Genomic DNA, 25,002 nt, shown 5'->3' on the forward strand with positions numbered 1-25,002 from the left:
AATGGCTTGCAGGGCTACCCTGAGGTCAAGGTGCTTTAAGGTGTTTGCAGAAGTGAAAGAGAGAGCATCTCCCTGCAAAGTTATGTAACCTTCTGCACGTAAACAGTCTTGACCTTGGTTCCTTGGTTACAAAAAGGATACTCTTTTTTTTATTTATTGGTGCACTGCTGTTCATTTAATGCTCCTGTAAGGAGTTTTTAGCTGGTTAACGGACAAGAGTTGTTGTTATGAGCAACAAGAGCAAACAACATCAACAATCAACATTACCAGTCTTTTTGTACATGTAGCCTACCACAGGATGGAGTGATAGGCTACCTTTGACTATTAAATTAAGCAGGATGAGATATTTTGTCAGAAAACATTACTTGGGCACTACAGAAAATCAGCAGAGAGATGAGAGGTAACACTTTCATCCACAGGGGGCGCCAAAAATAGCCACAAACTGAACATTTCTGAAAGAAGATCGAAGCTTTTAGGCTACAGGTAACTTTCTATTGTAACCAATTTAAATGTATTTGTTGATTTATTCTGTAAATACATGCATTCAGACATTGCAATGTTTTGGGTATACATTTTAATAAATGTGAAACTGAAATAACAAAGACTGCAGCTTTGTAAGGTCATAATCAATGTGAGCAGGGAGTAAGTACTTTCTGGCCAAGGGCATAAGTCAGACCAGCAGGCTGTTCTGGCGGAGTGAACTTAAACATAGTTGAGTTCACCCTGCTTACTCACTGCCGGTAACTGACCACTCACCTCTGTTATCCTATTAGTCAGCTGCATGTATGGATACGAGCTGCAGTGATCCTGTGCGGAAAGGTAGAATATTGAATATTTATTGATGGAACACCTAGTAACTTACTGCCAACTTTCACCTGTGGTGAGTGTGCAGAATAGATTTTATCTAAAGATGTGAGGCTTTCATTTCTGCTGTAAATTCAGACCATTGCAAGACATGGATGTGGGATTTTAGGAGAAATGGGAGAGGATCTCTCACCCTTACGTGCGATTATTGTTCATTCCTGCAGCAATGAACTGGAGGCGAACAACAGCATGAGCTGGACATGCATGCCAAAAACAAAACAAAAAAAAATATCCAGATGTGAGAGTGTGTGAGTGAGGATGCTGAGGGGCGTAGCAGTGTTGTGCCCCTCATGGTCAGCGCTCAGGAATTAAAATGCATGCCTCTCATTGCTTGGGAGCGTGTAATACGCGAGAAACTGTTCCCATCCTCCTCGCTCGCAGGGTAATAAAAAAAAACAACAACAACGCATGGATGTGCTTGTTCCAGGAGGTGAGTGAGTAAATCTCCTCCCGGTGTTTTCGTATTCAAACAGACAGCGGCGTGAGGTTGCCGGTTTTGAGCTTGTTTTCCCTCATAGGGGAGCCTCTAAGCTGTGACTGAGCTGATTTCCCTGCTTTTTCCTTCTCCGCGGAGCTTCAGACGCACCGCGCGGAAATAACGGGACTCCACTCGCGGACTTTCGGTGAGTAGCTCAATGCACAACATGCTCTAAAACCCGCTTGACAGCTATAGTATCACCTCCAGTTCTATTTAAAGGTGTTAATCTCAGTGCTTTAAACAGAGTAGCGCACTCGAGGGCTTAAAGTCTTAAAGTGCTGTTGACCAGGTGTTGCACTGTAACTTTCTTCTGCAAAAAATCTGCAAACCCTACGAGACAACAGACAACATGTTTTAACAGGTTTTATTGTTTGTGTTTAAATAATGCATGCAGGTTTGCATATCTTGTAATTAATTCCTATAGCCTAATGAATTTTATAATTACTATTCCCGTGTTTAGGTTTTAATGTGCATGCTTGTGCCAATCCCTTTGCTGTTAATAACCAGCCCACACTGTAGAGACATTGTGGTGGAAAAAAAATAAACTTTTCTTTCTTTTTGAGGACTGGTTTTGATTTCTTCGCTTCAGATCCCGTGTTTTGGGGCTGCTGGCTAACTTGTGCACTGCTCAGCCTTCTGACTTCAAAAACACCATATACACTACACTGTATCACCCACTGTGTTCAGATGTGGACCAAAGCCTAAAAGCGACTGTTGCTTACAGAAAGAGAGATATCTGTGCTATACACATTACACTCAGTGTAATTGGGTGATGTTCTGGAGGCAAGTTCCTTTAGAAAAAAAACCTTAGCCCACTAAGAGGAATCATTTAAAATCATTGTAAATACTAATCACTCAGTGTTTCATTGTCACTTTAATATCCCAGTGAGTAAACTCTTGGTTCATGGTTTATGAGTTTTGAAATCATCCTCTCAGTGGTGTATTTTGCATGAGATGTCACCTCATTTAGTGATGAAGGTGTCTGTGGCGTGCTGGTTAATTTTCCACTGAAACCTCTCCTCGCCATTATAAATAATAAGCAAGTGGAATACATTAGCTGAGCCGCTTGCTCATCACGTCTCCAATCAGATTGGGTGGTGTGACCTTGGGGGACAGTGCTGCAGTATTTAGAGAGGAGAGTGGCAGAGATGGAGATGGGGCGCTTTGGTCGCACCCATTATCAAGGAAGCCAATTACATCTGGAAATGGTAGTTGCCATAAGCAATTGCCATTTGTGACACTATAGGAGATAGAGCAGCTATTTTTGAGAGGGATGTGTATCATCAAGATAATATGCTCTTCAGTCGGGCTCTCATCTGTATATTCTTTGTTATCTGAAAGATCTTTGTGATTCCTTTGAAAGGAGACCTTTGTGGACTCCTTTTAACAATGGAGTGTGAGAGAAGCAATGAGTCACTGTGAATCATGGCAACTCTCACCAGCTGCCAGCCAGATGAAGACATGCTGCAAGGAAAAGTCTGATGAAACCGCAGTCACAGCCGTGCTACTGTTTCCACTTTTAAAGCACGCTACCCTGAACAGATTTGTAAAGCTTTCGACAAGGGCGTCTTACGTCTCATTCAAAGTTTCTGCAAGTTTCTCTAACAATCTCCAACTTCCACTTTTAAGATATTTTCCTGCAAGGCATTTCCTCTAGTCTTTAGCTGTCGTGGTGGAAAAGGCTCAGTTAAGTCAGTGCAGGCTTTACTGTAATCAGGTATTCAGCTCTAGCATTCGGGCTCCCATCTCCAGACAGAGGAATCCTCGTGGCTCACCACAGAACCAATCAGACCCTTTAAGTACACGGCTTTCCAACAAGGTCTGGGACCAAGAGTGGAGTGGCAACTACAAAAATGTTTCCAGTCCCTCGTGTGGTGGTCTGCAAGGGTCTGCAGCATGTACGGGAACATTTCACTAATAGTTTGTGTCTTTTGTTCAGGGCCTCCCAGCTTGGTCACAGACTGTCTTTTCCCTCCGCTGTTTTCCCGTTGGACTTCTCCCTGGCTTTTTGATTTGCCCTCTGTTTCCACTTAACAGTTCTGGCTTTTGTCCAAGAAACACCTCAGCACCATTCTTGCTTTTTTTCCCCCCCAAGCATGAGCAGACTTCTTATACTCCCAAGTCTATGAGGAGAAAACATGGTATTGACTTTATATGGGCATCTAAAAGCAGGATCCTCCTATATTGTACCTATACTTGGGAGGCTATCGCAGATGATTACAAAATGAAAATAAAGGCACGACTGCCTCCGCTCCAAAGACAGCCGTCGTGTGATTGCTGTCTTAATCTTTCCCAAGCGCAATCAGTGATGTCGAGACTATGCATCACTTCTGTAATTAGGCTTGTCAAATTACTGCATGGCTTTTATCTGCCACTGCTTGTATGATAATTCTTATTGGCAGGTGCCTTTGGAGGAGCGGAGGAAGGGAGTCCACAGCTGGGGCATTTCAAGAGGGATGGATGCATTATGTAAAACTGTACTGTACTGTGCAGCTGATGTGTCTTCCTCCTGATGGCTAGCTCAGCTATACTGTATAGCCATCTCCATTTCACAAGATCCTTAGGTTTTGTTCTTTTTTCCCCCAATTTAATGGACACATGCATCCTTGACTTTCATTGTTTTGTTGTCAAACTGAGCCACTCTCCACAAATTGTCCCCTCGCTTTCTTAATCGTTCTCTGGTACGATCAGTTGGGCTGAAAGTGTGCGTCAGTCCAACAGCACAGTTTGTTGAAGCATCATCCTCAATATAAAGCATCTTGTGTACCTTTTTATTCTCTTTATTGTCATGTTGACAGGCCTGCATTGTCGCTGACCTTGTCTGGAAAAATGGCGTCATTCTCCAGTAGAGTCTCACTCGTACAATATGTATGCTGATCCATTAGCTCTGACTCTACAAGACTTTGCAGGATTAGGGTTACTTCCTTCATGTTTTTTTAAACGCATTGCTCGTTCGCAGTAGAGTATAGTTTTGCAAATGAAAAGGAAAAGATGATTTTGTTGGTGGGCTTGACATGCATCCTTTTCGTGTGTTTTTTGAAGGAAAGCTAATTGTAATGCCGCAGAGGTCCTTTGTTAATTAGACGTTATCCTGGACGGCGCTCACATGGTCACCACTCTAATTGGCAGTCAAAGCTGTGAACCACCTGGCCTTGCCTTTAACTCACCAGGTGCTTGCAGCAAAACCGTGAGCCCTGGGTATAAAGACCCTGAAATGCGGCAGTCAAATTTGCTACAAAACAGCAGTAAACTGTAATTGCAGGCAACATAGCTTAGCGAGGCTTTGAAGCGTGCAAGAGACATTTGTTCAAAGAAATAAGTGTAATCTTTTGATGAACAAACATCTTTCACACATCTGTGGTTTAAGATATTAAATGCCTGATGGAATGTAATATGGCAGCATGTCAATACTCAACAAAGACAGTGGAGGTTTGTTTTTCCGAGTTATGTCGTAAAAAGGTGTTGAGAAATGAAGCCAATGTGGAAGTGCAAAAACCAAGTGTGAGCAAGTGTTCACTTGAGGCTGCCTGCAAAAGCCAATGAAACCCCATTTAGGTCACATATTGAAATCCCAATTTTACAGCAGAAAGAAACATGTTTACAGCCTGGCTCAAAAAAACGAATGTGGGAACAAAACTCATCCGTTTTGACAGCAAATTACTTCTAATTTTGCATCATTAGGGGCGTGCCAGAGTTGCCCGACAGTCTGATATGCACATAGCTGTATGTCAGGATGCTTTAGGCCCACCTTGGTACCATTGTCAAAAAAGGATATGCCTTGTGGAACAGATTCCAATATTTTGGTAATTCTGGCAATAGTAAATGGAGCTTGTATAACACTGTTCTAGTCTTTGACTACTCAAAGCGTTTTTACACCTAAGGTCACACCTACACTTTCACACACTGATGGCAGAGGTTGTGTCCATCAGTATTAATTAATCCCATTCATAAACATTCATAAATTGCTCATGGAGCAGCAGGAGCGACTTGGGGTTAAGTGTCTCGCACATCGGACATGTTGCTGCAGAAGTGGGGATCGAGCCTCCGACCTTCTGGTTGACAGACGACCGACTCTACCACTGAGCCACAGCCGTCACTACCACTTCGCCTGTTTCTAGACTGTGTTAAAATTAGGTTAAGAGCATTTCCAACTATGGCAAGCGCTTCATTATGTCTCTTCAGAAACCAATGGGTGATGTCACTGAGGTCCATGTTTTATACAGTAAAATTAGGCACATGACTGAATGTATGTGCAAACTGAAAGGTGTAAACAACACTCAACGGGACCACAAAGCCTGACAAAGAGCTGTTAGTTAGGCTCAACAGTCAGAATAGGCATTGCCTTACCCTGCCTAATGCATATTTACACCAAGCACTGCAAGAATAGGGCTAGGAAAATCATTTCAGATCCCAAACACCCACATAATGTTCTTTTCTTCCTGCTGCTGTTAGAAAGAAGATAGCAGATACAACAGGACAGAAACTGCCTCTGCCCTCAGGCCACTATAGGATCCTAAATGAGGTCACTTCCTAACTCTAGCCCCTATCATGTGATTATGATTATTACTTTCTATTCTATTCTAAGTTATAACTCTTTTAAACACTGTTATGTATAAAGGGAATACAGAAGACTTTTTAACAGTGATTCCATCTTGTAGAATTGCATTTGACAAACAGACCTTATTGATTAACTGCACCTTTTTAGCAGCTGTTTCTACATGGTAAATGAAGAATGAGGGGACAGCTACTGGATTTAGTCTATTTTGCTAATCACGGAGAAAGGTTTGTGTTAAATGGATCCAGGCAAAAAGATTTTCTCCCTAAATAACGAAATCCAGATTAAGCCCTGTAATAAGTAGATTTGCAACACTGAGCTGGGAACGGTGGAGAAGAGGCGGTGATTAAACCCAGAGATAGTGCAGCTGCTTTCCCACAATGATTTGGAAACTCACACTTGAATTATTCCGAGTATTGTAAAAAGAAATCTTGGAATGTGTTGCATTTCTATGATTGAAGGCTGCGTTTTCATCCACTGTGGGAGAAACTTTACCCATGCCCCTCATAAATCCAGGATTTACTGGTCCAAGTCCGGGGGTTCCATAATGCTTTGTCCTTTCAAAAGGCCAGACAGGTGTGTCCTGTGTTTGACACAAACAAACCTCTGATAAAATGTCCCATGCATCGCTGTGCTCTGGAGGACAAAAGCCTTTTTGTCTTTTTAGTTCACAACAGTCAATAGGGTGGTTTTGTCTTGCAGCTCCAACGTCTAAAGTTCACTCTTATTCCCAAATGTGTCGTCTGTTTGTTCTCTGATCACACAGGGAATTGGAAATGTAAAGCAGGTTTAGACAATGCACTTTATCTTGATAGGAACAGCAGAGAGCAGTGATAAAAAAAAAACAGAAAAGAAAACTGCATTGTAACAGTGTTGTGTTAGCAGCCTCAGGCAGAATGTGTTCGCATTGTACAATAGAACAGAGGATTATCTGTGTTTGAATCTGTGTGATTTTCTTGTTGTTGTTGTTGTTGTTGTTGTAAGAGTTTATTTTTTTCTAGGAACTGTTGAGCGCTGGCCCAAAACTTTGGCAGTTTTTGGCAGCAAGTGTTGTCTAATTCTAACCTACATATACAGTATGAACATTATATGTACACAGTACTTTCACCAAGATAATCAGTATTTCTTAGCACATAAAACGTAATGTTAAATCAACATGGCTGCATCAGCTGAAGCAACAAGAAGTAAGAATTTAGTTGCAAATAACAATAAAAACTAGACCAATGCAAAGACTATAAAACCCACTGCCTTAAACAGACTCATCATAATAAACAGGCCTATTACTAATTAAACTACTGACAGTAGAATCATTACTTCCCCTAATGCGACCATCATTAATAACAGCTCATTAATTAAACATACTATATGGAAAACAGTAGCTCTGCTCTGTTAAGACTTCCTCTTCTCTGGACTCACAGAGTGTAACTTAATTTTGCTCTCGAGGTCATTGCAGGAATAATGAGCGGGAGAAATGTAAATACTCCTCTTTGCCTAATTGCTTGGGCATTTTAAGTACCTGAGAGAAGCCAAATTGAGATTTAGCTACATAATGGGCAGCTCATTGAACTACATCAGGAGTGAAAATGCTTTTATGCTTAAGTGAAAAAGGAAAAATAAAAAGGTATTTTATCTTTTAGAATTGTAGGAAAACACAAGAGAAGACGTCAGAATAGTTCAGGACAAATTAAACAGTTGTTTTAAGTAACAAAAGAAGACTGATTCAATTATTAGATGATGGAACTTTCTAAAAGAACTCAAATCCCCATCGGACCGTTCTCGCCGTGCATCAGTGGGTTCCCTCCTGGGTACTCCGGCTTCCTCATACAGTCCAACCACGTGCTCGGGACGATAGTAGGTGACTTAAATTAACCCGTGAGTGTGAGTGTACCTGGTTGTTTTCCTCTGTATGTCTGCCATGTGACTGGCGACTAGTCCATGGTGTACCCCGCTTCTCGCCCAATAACAGCCGGGATTGGCTTTAGCCCCCCACAGTATGATATCAAACACTAACTTTTTGTTGAATTGTTCTGTAAACGTATTCCTCTCAGTATATCTTGTAGATACATTGCATTGTGGTAGTTCATTTCTTCCAGATTGGATTTTTCCAATACTAACAAATAATCTTTGTTCTGAACTACTTCAAACTCTCAAACTGCTGTAGGCCTATATGGCTGTTTTTAATTACTGCAAATTCTTTATTTGCACAATCTAGTTGAGCTCTCTCCTCAAACTTTAGAAGAGTGTCCTTCGAGCACATCAGGGTTCAGGTATTTTCAGAAAACCACCCACATGCTAGCTTGCTATTATAATGGCAATGAATAATTGCTGTCTTCACTAAGTCTTACATCAGGATTTGAAGTACACGAGGCTTACTTCTGTGTGGACATACAATGGATATCAGAGGTCTACAGGCTCTGTTCTAATTTTTCTTGCAATTATTGCCTTGAAGTCTGAAATGAAAACCCATTAAAGCAAACTTTATTTTTCCATTTCCATTTCGATATGCTGAAGAAACGAGTTAAAGGTAAAACGGAGTTGCAGCTAATTTGTGGCTAAGTATTAAGAAGGAAAACTCAAGTTATGCACTCATTGCCTTGATAACAACCGTGACCTTTTCAGATGAGTTTCTACCGTCTGAAGACATCTGAATGTGGAATGTGATGCCTTTTTTCTCCCTCCAAATTTGAAGGAGTTTCTCTCTGCACATTTTTCTTTGGATCAATACACAGACTTTGAACAATATTTAAAAGTACAGGATAAAGACCTTTCTTTTGTCTCAGCTGGATGTGTACTTCTGTGTCAAGTTGAAAGATGGAATCCAACTTTGACTGGAGCTTCGTGTTTTTTTTGCTCCAGAGGGCAGTATATTTTCCCAAAACATATCTTGTTTTTTTTAAACCTTTTGTTTCCCTCTCTAACCTGACCAGGATCCTGTCCAGCCAAGTAGAATGTAAAGCTACTGCACACATCAAAAATGCCTTTGTTGTTTGCAGATATTGATTGGTCACTGGCGACAGGCGCTGCCTAAGTTGCTTTTATTTGCGATACATCTTTTTTGAAAATGTGGTTAGCTCTGCATACAATCAGACATTTGTTTGCCCATCTCATTATACAGTCACTTTTCCAAGAGTCTGTCAATTATCCTCATGGGTCATTAGGAAGAAAAAGTCTACAGATGACACTCTAAACCAGGGTCATTCCCTCAGCTCCCCTTTGCAACACTGTTGAAATGTGTATGCTAATTGGAGCTTGCCGCATAATGTGTCCTAGTTTAACATCTCTTTATTAGTTGTTGTGTTTAAAATACAGTGTAAACCCTACTGTATCTTAAAGGTGGAATAAAATAATTATGGGTAGAACAACTCATATTTTTAATCTAATCTGAATGATATTCATGATATCATTGGAGGCACAAGGAGCTATAACTAACAAGTTATCTCTCTTTTAAAGATCTTCAGGCTGAGTTCCGGGCTTACCACCAACAAACTTTATGTAATGTAAAAAACTTCCCATAACAATTTCCCTTTGTGGAGAATGATGATGGATTTGGGTAGAGCCTTCTCAGGTAGATCTTTCCCAAAAGCTAATCACAGAACCCATTGGCAATTATCATCCACCATTGTCAATCAAGGATTTGCCTTGAGGAACCGATTCCAATTTCTTGGTAATTTTGGTAATAGTAAATAGACTTGAACTTGGATTGCGCTTTTCTAGTCTTCTAACTACTCAAAGAGAGCTTTTACACCGCAGGTCACACTTACCCATTCACACACTGAAGGCTGACACTGACCATCAGCTGTAACTAATCCATTCATACATATTCATATGCCTTTGATCAAGCAGCGCAAGAAACTTGGGGTTAAGTGTCTTGCCCAAGGACATATCGGTCATGTGACTGCAGGAGCTGGGGATCAAACCCCTAACATTCCAGTTGGGAGACGACCTACTCCACCAACTGAGTCACCGCCACCCCAATGTTAGTTACTAATTTTCAGTAACTTGCACATTACTGCTAATGAGTGATCGGTCAATACAGCTCCAACTACAAATGTACTCCCAACAGAAATCAGAACACTTCCTTTGCTGAAGATCCAGCCCACTGAGATTCTACATTTTATAGATTCTGTGAAAGAGATTTGTTCGGCACTAAACAGGAGTTTATTTTTTTTTTTAAATAATTATTGAGAGGGAAATGGTTTTGTTAAACAACAAAAGAACAATCCTGAAATCTTCATCAAATCTTTTGGTAAAAAGACAAACAATTTTAAACTCCAGTTTTGTCAGACCTTAAAATACCTATTCCCCATCCTTTTGAGTGCTTCTTCTTGCATAATTAAGATGAACTTGGTTTTATTTTTAGGGGGAAAATGGTGCCTGTCTTGCCACCTGACCGCACAGCCCTGAAACCTTGCAAACATGCAAATGAGCTCTTATACCAGTGGAGCTTGGAAGACTCTTGCACATGGTACACACTGTTGTGTGTAAGATTGCTGCTGGCCTCTTTGCCTCTCTGATGAGCTTGGTGCTGCACAGCCATTCATCTCAGAGGAACCTCCCGGTCCTGGCAAGAGCCTGCCACTGTATTACCTCTAGTCTGTGATCACAGCCAGTAACACATCGTGTTACAAATAAATCTTACTATGGCTCCATTTTGATCTCAGCCTTTTAAATATTATCATATTTTAAATATTTATAGCCCTATTGATATTAAAGTCTTTAGGTTTAATGGTTTGATTTATAGAGCACAAATATGAAGCAACAAAAAATATCCTCATTGAGAAAGACATAAATAATGGATAATTTGAGACCAATAGGGGGTATTACAAATATGTTACTGCCTCAAGAAACTGCTTGCAAAGATATGATCAGGAAGTATCAAATGACAAATAGACGATCTTTTTTTGTCTTACATTAATCAGACTTTGATTTGAAGCATGCTCATTTAAAATACAAGAGCAATGTTAGAAAGTAAAGAACTTATTCTGAGGATTATAAAGATTAGAGGGTAGGTTGTTGGCTGGATGACAACAAGTAATAGTTGAACTGGCTTTGCTGAATGGAAGGTCGGTGGAGACTGGTGTGATTAGCTGGAGTAAGTGATGTGGTGAGTAGTGAGCAAGCAGGAGAGCATGCAGGCAGGCAAACTGGCAGGCTGGAAAGAGTTGATCCTGGAGCACATTATAGCGACGGTTAAACATACCTCGGACTACAGGAGTTTTAAAATCCCAACCACTTTTGAAATCAGGATGCATCACAGGAGAAAGTTCAGATATTCTTTCCTGTAATTTTGAGTGGCACCTGACACATGCCATGGCACATGCAAGCGCTACTTCAGGAACACCTGGGAAATTGTAAGATGGCGCGGCCGTGTCCAGACGCCATCCGGGTTGCTCCGCTGAAGCTGTGTGTTTTTTTCTTTATTTATGTTGTTTTTGTGAATTTTTTCACATCAGCTCTTTCAGCAAAGATAACTTGTGACCGAAATACACTTTTGGACATAAAGAGACTGGTCACAAACACAGTTTCCAGCTGTTTCAACGATGATCAGTGGTTGCCGGTCGAACTCCTGCGTAACACAACACAGGACGGGAACAATGGCCGGAGGAGGAAAAAGCACTGAGGAAGACGGGGTGCTGTCCGAAACAGGCTAAGAACTCAGGCCCACCCCTGCCAAGCATCCTTCTTGCCGACGTCCAGTCCCTGGATAACAAGATGGATGATCTCAGAGGTCGGGTAAGATACCAATGGGACATGAGGGACTGCAACATACCTGCCTGACGGAAACATGGCACACTCCTGTGGTGCCAGATCAAGCCATCATGCCATCGGACTCGTTCAGGGACAGGACGGAGAAATCTGGCAAGCCAAAGGGTGGAGGAGTTTGTTTTATGACCAACAACAGCTGGTGTAACCTACATAACATTAAAACTCTCTTCCATGACGTGCTGTGCCGGCACCAAAACAAACATCTGTACGCTGCCCTCATCGTGGCTGGGGATTTTAACAAGGCTAACCTTAAGAAAGTTATGCCAAACTTTTTCCAACATGTCACTTGCTCCACCAGGGGCAACAATACACTGGACCATTGCTACACGCCATTCAAAGAGGGCTACAAGGCGACTTCCCTGCCCCCACTGGGTAAATCAGACCATTCCGCCATTTACCTTTATTTTTTTGGGGGGGCTTTTTGTGCCTTTAACGGAGAGATAGGACAGTGGATAGAGTCAGAAATCAGGGAGAGAGAGAGTGGGGAATGACATGCGGGAAAGGAGCCACAGGCCAGATTTGAACCTGGGCTGCCCGCTTGGAAGACCACAGCCTCCGTACATGGGGCGCATGCACTAACCACTGTGCCACTAGCGCCCCAACTGCCATTTACCCAGATACAAGCAGACTATTGTACGCAAAAAGGTGGTGAAGAGGCAGGTTAGGCGCTGGAAAGACAAAGAGTCTACGCTCCGATCTGGATGACGTCGACTGGGGCATGTTCCAATCCAGCTCGAGTGACGTAGACGAGTTTACGGAAGTAAGACAGAAGGAAAGGGGACTATGTGAGACTGCTGTTCATTGATTTTAGTTCAGCTTTCAACACCATAGTCCCCGCCAACCTCCATTCCAAGCTGATCAACCTCGGACTAAACACCTCCCTGTGTGCTTGGATCCTGGACTTCCTGACGAACAGATCCCAGGTGGTCAGAGTGGGCAGACACACCTCCAGCCCCTGCACCCTCAACACCGGAGCACCACAGGGCTGTGTCCTCAGCCCCCTGCTCTTCACCCTGTACACACATGACTGTGTGGCCACAAGCAGCTCCAACATCATCGTGAAATTTGCAGATGACAGTGTGGTTGTTGGTCGCATCAGCAACAACAATGAGCAGACCTATACAGGGGAGGTTGGCAACCTGTCACAGTGGTGCCAGGACAACAACCTGCTCCTGAATGTCAGCAAAACCAAGGAGCTGATTGTGGACTTCAGGAGAGGACAGCAGAGGGATTACACCCAACTAAGAATTGATGGGACACTGGTGGACAGGGTGTGCAGCTTCAAGTACCTGGGGGTGCACATCTCTGAGGATTTAACATGGACAACCCACATCAACAGTCAGGTGAAGAGGGCGAGGCAGCGCCTCTATCACCTCAGACAGCTGAGGAAATTCAAAGTCTATGTGAAGGTCCTGAAGACTTTTTATTCCGGAGCGGTGGAGAGTGTGCTGACTGGAAACATCACCAAGTGGTACGGGAACAACACTGTGCGTGACCGAAGAGCCCTGCAGATGGTGCTGAAGTCAGCATAGCGTACCATGGGTACAACGCTCCCCACCCTCCAGGACATCTTCACAAGGAGGAGCACAGCCAGGGCAAACAGGATCATGAGTGATCCCCACCACCCAGGTAACAGACTGTTTACGTGGCTACCCTCTGGCAGGCGCCTTCAACACATCAAGGCAAACACAGAAAGACTCAGGAAGAGCTTCTTTCCTCAGGCTGTCCAGACTGTTAACTCCACTCTCCTCAGTTAAAAACAAAACAGAACTAAACAAAACAGAACTGTGACTACATGATGCACACACACCAATTTGTTGACTCACTCATCAGCTACCGTGGTCATCCAGATATTCAATTTCTAAATGTATGACATTTAAAAAGCAAGTGAAGACAACTGTGTTGCTGTGGGTTAATATGTGAGCTGTTCAAAAGATTAAAGGTTGGACCACTAAACCCTTCAGGTTATCAGATATTCTTGGTGAAACATCACTACAGGCAGGGTGCCCCCTTAGTCCTCCAACTTTCAGGAGAATAGATTCTGGTATAAATGGCCCCAAATACTCTATATTCTGAGCCTGGCCTTGAGTTGCCTGAAGTGTCTCCCCAGGTAAAAGCAAAAAGATCTGGGGTTGAGTGAGTGAGTGGAAAGTCCAGGTGGATGTGCTGCTGCTGTGATGAGCTTTATGGTAGGCAGGAGTGCAGACAGGAGCAAAGGGAGATGAATGTTAGGCTACCGCTGTATTTGCAACAACAATCTGTCAATGAGTGATTTGGAAGTGTGTGCAGATGTACTGCTGAGTGATGAGCTTGACTGAGTGCAGATGTGCAGACAGAAGCAGCAGAGTTGAAACAGGAGGGTGGTGGTAGAGTGCCAGAGGGACAGCACACAGACACCTAACACCCACACGTGATGAGAGAGAGAGAGAATTGGACAGGATAGGCCTAAAAAACATTGGAAAGAGGAAACACATGGGAAGGTATCTGCTCATTGGCCACAGTGCTGACACATTTTTCCAGTCCATTTGATCAAATCTTTGTCAGCACACTCTCTTTCTAAAAAATTGTACTTGATGTCTTGTATGCTCGTGTTTTAATTTTTTATGCTGTTTGTGGTTGATGCAATAATACTTACTCGATAACTTATTGCATTCACAATATCTACACAGCCTTGTTTGTTAGCAAGAGCAGCAGTGGCAGTATCTCTATACAAGTTGCATTCAGGTACAGTATTGAGGGTAGGTCATCTACATTGTGTCATCAGTCAGAAACCACACAGTCAGTGAAGATAAGCATATGAAGTGTAAAAGTATTGATTTGGTTGTTTAACATGAATACACAATTTTGGCCCTGGGCCCAAAATTTTAATACAGCCCCCCCCCTTCAGTATGATGTACATTACAAGGTCATTTATTGACTTACTCTTATTTCGGTTTTTACTTAGATTTTGCATCAGATTGGCACACTATGATTAAAATGATGTAGCTACTTTCTTTGTTGAGTGCAGCTTAAAATGTGTTGTTTTTGTGTCTTTAGTTAACAATCGTTATGAATTGGCGGTATACGAATAAAGGCTGATTGATTGACTGATTGACTGATTCATCTTTAGGGTCTTGCGATCAGAAGTCCTGAAACAGCTGCTTGTTTTTTTTTTTTGTTGGTTTTTCAACCTTGCAGAATATGTCTTGACTTTTTTTTGAACTGATGGCAGTAGTGCTGGGGAAATCAAACATTAAGTTGAATGACACATAATTATTTCCTTTTAAATGTGTTTATACTGCCTTTGTTTGTTTTCTCCTCTTGGCCACCACAAATGAAGGTCTTTAGTGAGACTCAGTTGAGAATTGAGTTTTTCCACAGGAAATCCATCGCCATCAGTAACAGGTCTATACATTAGACCTGCCTGCTCTGAACACCCTTAATGCAAAGCTGTATTCAAAAGCTTTACTGTATGTGTGGCTCAGTTGGTCGTCTCTCAACTGGAACGTTGGGGGGTCGATCTCCAGCTCCTGCAGCCACGTGTCCTTGGGCAAGACACTTTACCCCAAGCTGCTCATGCTGCTTTGTCGGTGGCGTGTTTTTTTTTTTATGAATGGAATTACTTAATACTGATGGGCACTTACCGTAGCAACCTCTGCCATCAGTGTGAGAATTATGTAAATATGTAGATGTGACCTGAGGCGTAAAAGTGATTTGAGTAGTCAGAAGACTAGAAAAGCACCAAACAAGCTGAAGTCCATTTAAAATAATATAACTTCAAAGTGAAGACAAACACATTTACAGCATGATATAAGAATTCTGAAAAATAATTTTGAATAAACCCTGTTCTAAAATAAATTGAAAATGTTATGATTATTTTCACAGGTTTGAAATTAACTTGTATTATTCTGGTGTTAAAAGGAAAAAATCTGGCGCTTTAGATGTAATCTGTCATGTTGCAATGCAATAGTTCTTCAATAGCCTGGTCAAAACAACTTGTTTAAGAGTGAAATACTGAGTTTTCAGAAAGTTTTGCAGTCAGGGCATTATTTTCCTAACCATTTTAAACTTTAAATAAACAATGGCAGCAGCTCGTGTCAATCTGAAACCCACTGCTGGATGCTACTTACCAGGTGAACTAAATCATTTTGCTAGCTGCAGTTTCTCTGTAAAAGCTTTAAAGATTTTGAATGCATGAATAACAATGCTTTCATAGAGTAGATGTTGTAAAGACATAACTTTGGAAGTCCAGTTTTCTCTGAAAAACTTGCATTCAGTGAGTGGAGCCGTCTCCATTACTCCACCTTTGAATCACTGTTGTGGTGGCCTCACCCGCTGAGCCTCTCACTGAGACAGACTTCATTTCATTCTTTGCAGCCACACAGACTAGGGCCTGTGTGGCTTTCAAACTGTGTAGTTTTCATTCCCATTGATCAAACAGCTAAATGTGTCTGTGCCACAGATGTTGTGATCAAAGCTGAGCTGCAGAAAAGGAACACAGAGTGTCGGAAATGAAAGAGACAGATCCTCACCTCTGCCTAATGAAATGAACTGAGTCCTCGGAAAAGAAGAATATTCCTATACTGTTGGATCCTGCAAAGATGTGAATCACACCTATGACTTTCCCAATCCGCAAAGTAAACACACACAATCTCTGTCAGATTAGCCCTAGCCATCTCAAAGGGGCTAGTAATCAGCTTAAAGGATATTACCACCATTATTGAGCTTTTCCTTATCTGTAGCGGCTAGTGATTCCCTGTATCCACCCTGACAATTTTACTTCACTCTCTCCAAATTCAAATTACCTGATTTTATTGCTCCTATTGCAGTCTTAGTGCATTAGAAGTGGAGACTTCATAGTATTCCACCAGAGTGAAATGGGGTGAAAGTAAGCTTTGAGGGTGCAGCCCACCCTCCCGATTAAAGATGTTTTCACATTCCAACACCACCTGAGGCTGAGTTACCGTTTCACAGTGAAGATTAATAACGGTGACAACTGATTTATGGACAATGATGAAATCAGTCCTGCATCTACATGCAGAGAATGTATGTGCCTGACTGAATGGAAGGAATGACAATAATCTATTTTATCTGCCCTGTTCAGCTTGACGCGTGCTTGCTGCTAGCTCCGTCAAAAATAGATTTGACGCGTTTTGGGAGCGGAGCAGGGTAAAGTGGCTCTTCTGGGGTGCTGGTATCCTAGTGGTTGGTGTGTGCGCCCCATGCACGGAGGCTATGTTCAATCCCCCACTCTCTCTCTCCCTGATTTCTGACTCTATCCACTGTTGTATCTCCAAAAAAAATGGAATAAAAAGCCCCAGAATAAACCTATTAAAAATGAAAAGTGGCGCTTCTGGCATCAGCAAGAGACGGCCAGGAAATACAAAACATTGACAAGAGGGCGCAATCAGCTCTGGAGTGCACAGTGCTGATGGAACGCTTTGCACACTGAGCCTGTGGAATCTGTCCGTCCCAGGTTCATCTCTGTCCCCATGTCAATTTGGTTTTCTCTTGAGCCACAATCTTTCCATCATTTTAGATCAGTCATACAGATTAATTGTGTTGTTTCTCTAATCTGTTTGTGCCACTATTACAGACTTAATCTGTTTAGTGTTTGACTTGACAGCCTAGGATTAGGCTGTTCGCACATTCTCTGACTAATTTTGGAATCAAACTAAATTTTCACTGGATCATCCTTCTTTTGGCATTCAGTTTAAGGAGTGTCACATGTTTGGATTGATTGCTGTATGATCAAAGAGCTGGCTCTTCTATGATCATCCAGCAAGCTGTATTTCTGGCAGGTGATACAAATAAAAGTGAACTTAGCTGCCAAATGAACCCCATTCACTTCATCTGTCCAGCATCTTCTGGGTCCCTGGCGTTCTGTCTTTGTTCTTGTTTTCTCTTAAAAGAATAATTGCACAAAGCTCAGAGTCACAGTAGAAATCATGCATTCTTATTATGCAGAAAAGAGGATTTAAATAAGTGTATGTGTATGTTATGTTGTAAGGATTGGGCTGGCAGTCCTTAGTGAATCTTTCATAGGTCTAGGTGACTGTTGGAGCAATATGGAATATCAGAAAATGAATCCAATGTCCAAGTTAATAAATGTATAAATCCTCTTCCCATCCATACATACTGTCTTCTATGCGGATTTGTTAAATTTAAAAAAAACACTGAATGGTGCAAGTATAACAAACATATCATGTCTTGTAACACTTCAAAGAGAGGCTGGGTGTTCTACCAATTGCAAGAAATGTCAACCTCATCATCTTTGATTTCAGATCGAGTTAATTAATACAAAAAAAGCTTCTTCAAAAGCCCAGTCCTTTCACCACCGGCCCAAGTGCAAGCTTTACAGTACAGAGCGACACACTGGATGTATTTTTCATCATGAGGCACGATCACAAATACTTCGCCATGATCAATGAATGTCAAAGGCTCCCTGGTTGCCCATGACTACTTATTGATCAGTGATACAGAGTGTGCATGGCTGCATATTAAAGTGCTTTCATGTGCTGACAGGTGGTGGCAGAGACGTGCTGAAAACTGTCTGAAAATTGACCCAGTGTTTTTTTTTTTTTTCTGCAGCATCCAGTTGACTCCTTTTTCAGGCTGATTCATAATATGAAATCATAGCATACATTAGTGTAGTTAATATTTTATGAGGACAGGATTTCTGAGGAGGGCTTAAAACACAGGAGATATGAATATAATGTGAGGCTGCTGTGCACCTGAATAAATCAGTGTGAAGCTGGGGTAGCTGCTTGGCGCCGAAAAAGCAGTACAAACTAACGGTGGACTATAAATTAAAAAATATTTCAAATGCCTTTTTCAGAGTTTGTATTAAAACCTTATGTGTGTGGAAAGGTAAGCAGAGGGGCAAACTATTCTTCACAAACTGGCAGGGTGCCTCAGAGGATTCTGGGAAGCCTTCACAACCTCCCCCAAAAAACCCCGTTAAAGCGCCCTTAAAGCATCCTACTTATTTAGAGTACACTGAGGGATGGTTTACTGAGAATATGAGCTCCAGGAACGTACGGCATGCCAAGTAGAGCTTGCTGACAGAAAATGGAAAAAATAAATTTCCTGCTTAATATTAAAACTGTCTTCCCCAGAGGATAAGAGCTGCACATCAAGCTGATACTTAGTTGCTTAAGGAAATCCCTGGAAATTCTGTTTCTTGTTTTTTTTTTTTAGCTCTAAGGTAGATTATGGCAGATTTATGTTAAATAGCAACCCCTGCAGGCACAGCAACAGATGACGAATCAAAATCGAAAACCAAGAAGGCCCCCCTCTCTTTGGTCTCTATTTGTCTACAGGACACGCTGAAGGGAAAAAGCTTTAATCCAAAGCAAAGTCTTGGACTGTCTTGACAAGTTGTCCTGTTGAACATCGACACAGATAGAGTAGCAGAAGACAAACTCTGGAGGGAAAGGCCAACCTGCGAGCCTCATTATCATCCTTTATCTATACCTGCTGTCCATCACAAGTCAACATATGTGTTATCAGCTCAGTTAATCGTTAAAATAAACCTGCGTCTTTCTTAACATTAGAGGAGATGTTCTTGTCATTTTCTTGTTAGTAAGTAACAGCTCTACTCTAGCGAGCGCTCCAGAGCAGTTTTGGGGTTTTGTGCCTTGCTCAAGGGCACCTCGGCAGTGCTCAGGAAGTGGACTGGCACCCCTCCAGCTACCAGACCAATTTCCGGACTTGGTCCTGGACTTGAATCGGCGACCTTCCGATTCCCAACCCAAGTCCCGCAGACTGCCGCCCCGATATAAGTGATACAATACAATAAAATATATATAATAGTCGAAAAAAAGGCTGGAGGAGGGATTTTAATGTATAAATAAAACATTTTGGACATTTTATTTTCCTATAAAGTACACATTATCTCCGTTATCTTACTTACTCTGAGCACTCTGAAATGTAAGAGTTCAAGAATGGAGAAACCAGATCATCTATTCCAAAAAGACATTTAAAAACCACTTAGTCAAGAAACATGTACTCTCTGTTCATGTTGAATATTTTTGAGGTTAAAGTAATGGGACATTTGCTTAATATGTGGAAGAAGTAGGTACCACAGAAATGTGTAAAACCACACTGGCCTTTTAGATTCCAGCCCTGTCCTAAACTTCATTTTATTAGCGATGTGTCTGCTTAAAAAAAAAAAAAAGCTCTAGAGAAATCAAACGGGTGAAAATGTGTCCTGTAACCTCTGCTTACAGTCCCTTAGCTTACAGAATGAAGCAGACGTATTTGACTTTTGTTTGACATTTATACAAAGTGCTCTGTCAGAGCTGAGTGTGGTTTTAGTGAAAGTTAGGTGAAAGAAGAGAAGTGCAGACACACACTGTCTATCCACTCTGCATGGGCTAAAGTGTTTTGTTGATAAGATGTCTGTAGCATCAGTTTCTCTGTGATCTTTGTCATGGTGAGACTTTTCACATCGGCTCCCTCAAAAGTAAAGAACTGTGAATGTTTTCATTGTGTTTTTTACTAGAATCAGTCAGTGTGACTTATCTGTTTCATCTAGAGATGTCAGAGCTAGACTTTCTATTAGGAGGGCTGTGGTTCCATAACACGGTTTGATCAAGAAATAAAGTAAAGCAGTGCTTCTGTTTCAAATGTTATCTCTTAGGTTAAGCTTCAACATTTAATAACATAGATTGAGAAAAGAAAGAAGTATGCTCTGAAAGCAAAAGATTGAATGGTTTCGTTCTTAATTATTTTTCTCATTAATAAACTTAGCAAAAAAATACACTTTAATTGTTTTTTATTCAATAGATTTTTTAATGTATTGAGGTGGAATGTCCTTATGTTTTATTGGCACAAGGAAGACTATTTTTTTACAGAAAATTGTGTTAATTTTTAAAGTCCACAACAACAACAACAACAACAAATGACAAAAACAGCAACAACAGCAAAAAAACAAGACAAGGAAATTATGACAGGACAGCATCTAGATCAAGACTCACAGCCATGGTATAATATTTCACAACATATGTTACAAAACTACTGTAACACACACACACACACACACAAAGAGAGATCAACAGAATAACGCCCCTAGTTTGCTTAAAAGAAAAAAGGGGGGAGGAGTTATAATAATAATCAATCTGTTTCTTTATGAGATGCGATTCCCACTAAGAGGCAATCCACCCCTCTGTTTATGATTCTTTGTAAATAGTTGATAAGTACGTTATAGTCTTTTGATTTGGCCCTCGCCATAAACCTGACTCCATGGAGGTTGTTGCACTGTAGGTTAACTCAGGAAACATATGGGGGGAGGTCAGGTGGGATAGAAAGGCTATTGTACGTTGTTACTGTTACTGCCACAGGATTCTGTTTATCTTTATTGTTCTGCACCTTACTGTTCTCTATGTGGCAATGGGCCTGCCCAACCCTGGTGCTTTCTTTGTCTATTTATATATTATTTCTAAGACTCAATAAAAAATATTTTGAAAAAGATAAATACTGTATAGGCAGTGCATAGGCAGCATTTGTTTGGCAATTGTAAAGTTGCAGCTGAGATTTCGAATACTTAATAACAGGTTCATAAATAAGGGAGCCGATAAAGGTAAACGGTTTGCATTATGAAAAACCTGCAGCAAATCCAAAAGCATATTCTAAAGCCCAAAAACAATAAACAACTACAGAAACGCCCTGAAAGTGAAAAAAAAAACTAAACAAAACCTGCTTACAGTCTAAATAAGTGTTTTAACAACAGCACTGTGTTCTGATGGAGTACAAGGAAATCTTTACCAAAAGAGAACCATGTGAAGAAAAGCTGACTCCATGAAGAAGTCTGCTTGTGACGTTGTATTATGTGATGTTCCTTCAGTGGAAACGAGCTGTGAGTGATTTTCACTGCAGAGCAAAATTGAGTTAAACCTGAAGGAATCCTATATTAATACATTGGGGGGAAATAACAAAATGTGCAGGAAACATATTGATTATTTCCATTGTGTAAGCTGTAGCCAGTCCTTCAGTAGATTGATACTGACACATCATTGGATTACTGTTTCTGAGTAGACTATTCCAGGATCATCTTCTTTTTATTTTTCCAGACTGCATCACACTGTGACAGATATTCTTTTGTATTTACATCTGACCTGCTTGTAAGCCATTGGATATTTTTCTATAGGAATATATTGTTACAAGCAGATGGATGTCCTTACACAGTGAGTAACCGAGAGGAATCCAGTTGTGATAGTAATCAGATGCGTGCCTTTATTAAGCTAATTACAATTTTAAAAAAGGAATCCCATTAAGTCTTTGCTATATCAGGTTAACATTGGTTATCTGAATGTTTGTAAATCTACTCAGTGACTGTAGAGCAGTGGTAAATTTATCCTGAACCTTCTCAGACCTCTCCTGAGCGTCTTTTCTGGACCCCTTCAGTTTCCTTCCCTGGTGGATGATGCCATCACCCTGCTGCTTCACCCCACTTCCTCCCGTTTAGATGACTTTGATAGTGCCGCGAGGGTCATATCTCTCTCTCTCCCTATGCCTTTGATTGCGAAGTGCTGGGATAAGCTGTAGGCGATGCAGGTGGATACCCCTGTGGTGCGCTGGATTACAGACTATCTTGCCCGCGGGCCGTGGTTGGTACTCTCCAGGTGCCACCTCAGGGTCCCATACTGTTATCTCTCATTCTTCTTCCCTTCTCTGATTTAAGCGAGACATTTTTTCCAAGTTAAAAGACAGACTCTGGCGTAACCTCAGTTGCAGGATTTAAAAGTAATGAGAACAAGGATTACCTGAGGAAGGGTCTGTGTAGATTCATATTAGTCATCCAAGTAGTGAGATGTCAACCAGAGTTCGAAACAATCCAGTGGACAGCAATTAAATGGTTCAACTGCTTCATAAAGTCTGCTGTCAGAAAAGATTGCTCCATATTTATCTCCTTGGAGGCACCAAACCTCCTAAAAAATGATGACATGTCACTGGCTACTGTTCCATAGAGGGTGATAGGACGTCGCCCCACCGCTCCCCAAGGGGAGAATGACAGACCTTCACTTAATATAATTTTTAAAATAATTTTCAATAAAGGCAATGCAATGAAAAAATGGGGCCCGGGCTCAAATCCGACACTGCGTGTCATTCACTCAGTCTATATTCCAGGCACTATATTCCAGCGCTCTTGGCCTCCATTGACTCACATTTTATGTTGCACATGTGCAATCTATTTCTCTTTAATACAAGAGATAGACACATCTCAGGAGCGAAGGAAAAAAGCGAGTTGTGCAGTGTCACTGGATCAGAGCATCAGTCAGCAGTTTTTTTAAAGCTTGTCTCCACAGAGATGAGGAAGTACAGGCTTTAAGTACAAATAGATTTGGTGTCGTTTGTTAAGTATGTACAGATCGTTTACTAAGTTACAATTATTGTGGTGCTATTTCAGCATGTTTCCAGTATTTGTTAGCATCAAGCTAACAAACTAAGATATACATCCTGGTGAAATTGTGTCCTCCCTGGAGATTCTTCTGTTCTAGCCGCCACTGGGAATGTTTCAGTCACTCTGAAGAACACCTGTAAGTAGTAGACAGACTCTCCTATGAAAATGTGCATGCATACCGGATAAAGGATTGATGCATACTCTTTTTGGCACTGACTAAATTGCTTTTTCCCAGTTCACTTTCAAATGCAAAGAAAAGCTCCAATTCCAAAATCGACATCGTTCATTCAGTAGATGTTGTAAGACTCTCTGCATTTGAGGCACTTAATTTCAAAGATAGTGTTGGAAATGTATCCAAATAGCTGCAGCAGCTATGTGTCACAAACAACACTGCTGCAGTGGAAACTGCATTGGAAAGTGTAGAGCCGGGAATAGCTTTAAAAATCTGCTGAAGTGTTATATCGCTACACGTGGAGTGAGAAAATAGAAGGCTGGATTAGTAAGTGAGAGAGGAAGAAACTGTGAAAACGTCTCAACTGTTCCACTTGAAAATACTTTACTGAGGGCGGATAAGAACTTCAAATTAAGGAACATTTGTTAATTAAACAGAGGCATTATATTCTCCACCAGACAAAAGGGCAGTGATGTGACAGTTACTTTTCGAGCTTGAGTCTCTAATTTTCTTTATGCCTCTCCACCTACATAAACTGCGGCAGATTTTTCCTAGTTATGTCACATTCTTATACACGGGATCTTATCTTTAAATTTAGTACAAAAGATTAGAATTTGGTCAATACATGCACTTAACACAGTACTCCACAGAAGTGCTTGGCACGGCTGTGGCTCAGTGGTAGAGTCTGTCGACTCTCAGCTGGGAGGTCGGGGGTTCAATCCCCAGCTCTTGCAGCCACATGTCCGATGTGTCCTTGGGCAAAACTCTTAACCCCAAATTGCTCCTGTTGCTTAGTTGGTGGCATGTGAATATGTATGAATGGATTAGTTAATACTGATGGACACTATGCATAGCAGCCTCTTCCATCTGTGTGAGAATGGGATGTGAATAGTGTTCTTTGCAGTGTAAAAGCACTGTGAGTTGTCAAAAGACTAGAAAGTCCAATTAAGAAATAATACTGACACTTGGTAGAGACATCCTCCAATCTTGTTTTAATGATAAAACATGCTTTCAAGGATGAAACAACACGGTTAAAGGTCAAGGTCTTCATAACCTCACGCACGTCCCTCTAACGTGAATCTGAACTGAGAGGGATTTTATCTATTGTATGCACAATAAAGGACAACCCTGACTGCAAGACAACCCCCCCCATGCACTTTTGAAAAAAAAAGACCAAATCTTGTTTTTAAAAAGATACAATTTTATTTGAAAAGCATCATGACACAAACACTTCAAAATATAAGCACGTTTTGAATATATTTGATTAAATTGTCACATTAAAATCAATTGAATGTATCATTTAATCATTTCCAGTACACTTCACCATGACTGATGTGTCATCTTTCTTGTGTACAATGATAGATGTTGGCTTTTTAAAGAGTACATGTGTTTGGTCAGCATTGCCCATCTGGTGGTGCCAGGTGAGATAATGGTTATAGCACTGTTCTGCCCTGCCGGCCCAGACGTTTCACATTCCCCCCCAGTCTCATACACCTCTCTCACTACCTCTGATGGCGGATCGACTTCGTCCCACCATTCCACTTTCATGCATTTCACATTGCAGAGGACGAGTAACAGACGTGCCTGGAACTGGTAGTAAGTCACCAGAGAGAGCGAGGGACAGAGTGTTGAGGTCTGGTCCTTCACTCATGTTCATGATTGTAAATTGGAACTTGCCAATTTCATGTAGGTCATGTATCCGTTTTCTTTTTAAGGGTAATTATTTATTTTAGATATTTTCAGCGAACAAATCTATGCCGCTGTTAACCATCATTCTGTGGGCA

General features: G+C 41.3%; 1 protein-coding gene across 2 annotated transcripts in view; it reads left to right on the forward strand.

Annotated features, from left to right (window-relative positions):
* The first annotated feature begins 607 nt into the window (after positions 1-607).
* The window catches only part of LOC109991747 (CMP-N-acetylneuraminate-beta-galactosamide-alpha-2,3-sialyltransferase 1), a 67,326-nt gene continuing 42,931 nt past the window's right edge, over positions 608-25,002 (forward strand). The window contains exons 1-2 of one of the 2 annotated variants that reach the window (XM_065948320.1): positions 608-1,294; positions 1,383-1,487. The gene's annotated coding sequence lies outside the window, so the exon portion shown is untranslated. Of the gene's footprint in view, positions 1,488-25,002 lie in introns of both variants that reach the window. The other variant, XM_020644103.3, reaches the window with a different exon arrangement.

The sequence above is a fragment of the Labrus bergylta genome, chromosome 19 (genome assembly GCF_963930695.1).
Source record: "Labrus bergylta chromosome 19, fLabBer1.1, whole genome shotgun sequence".
NCBI classification, from domain to species: domain Eukaryota; kingdom Metazoa; phylum Chordata; class Actinopteri; order Labriformes; family Labridae; genus Labrus; species Labrus bergylta.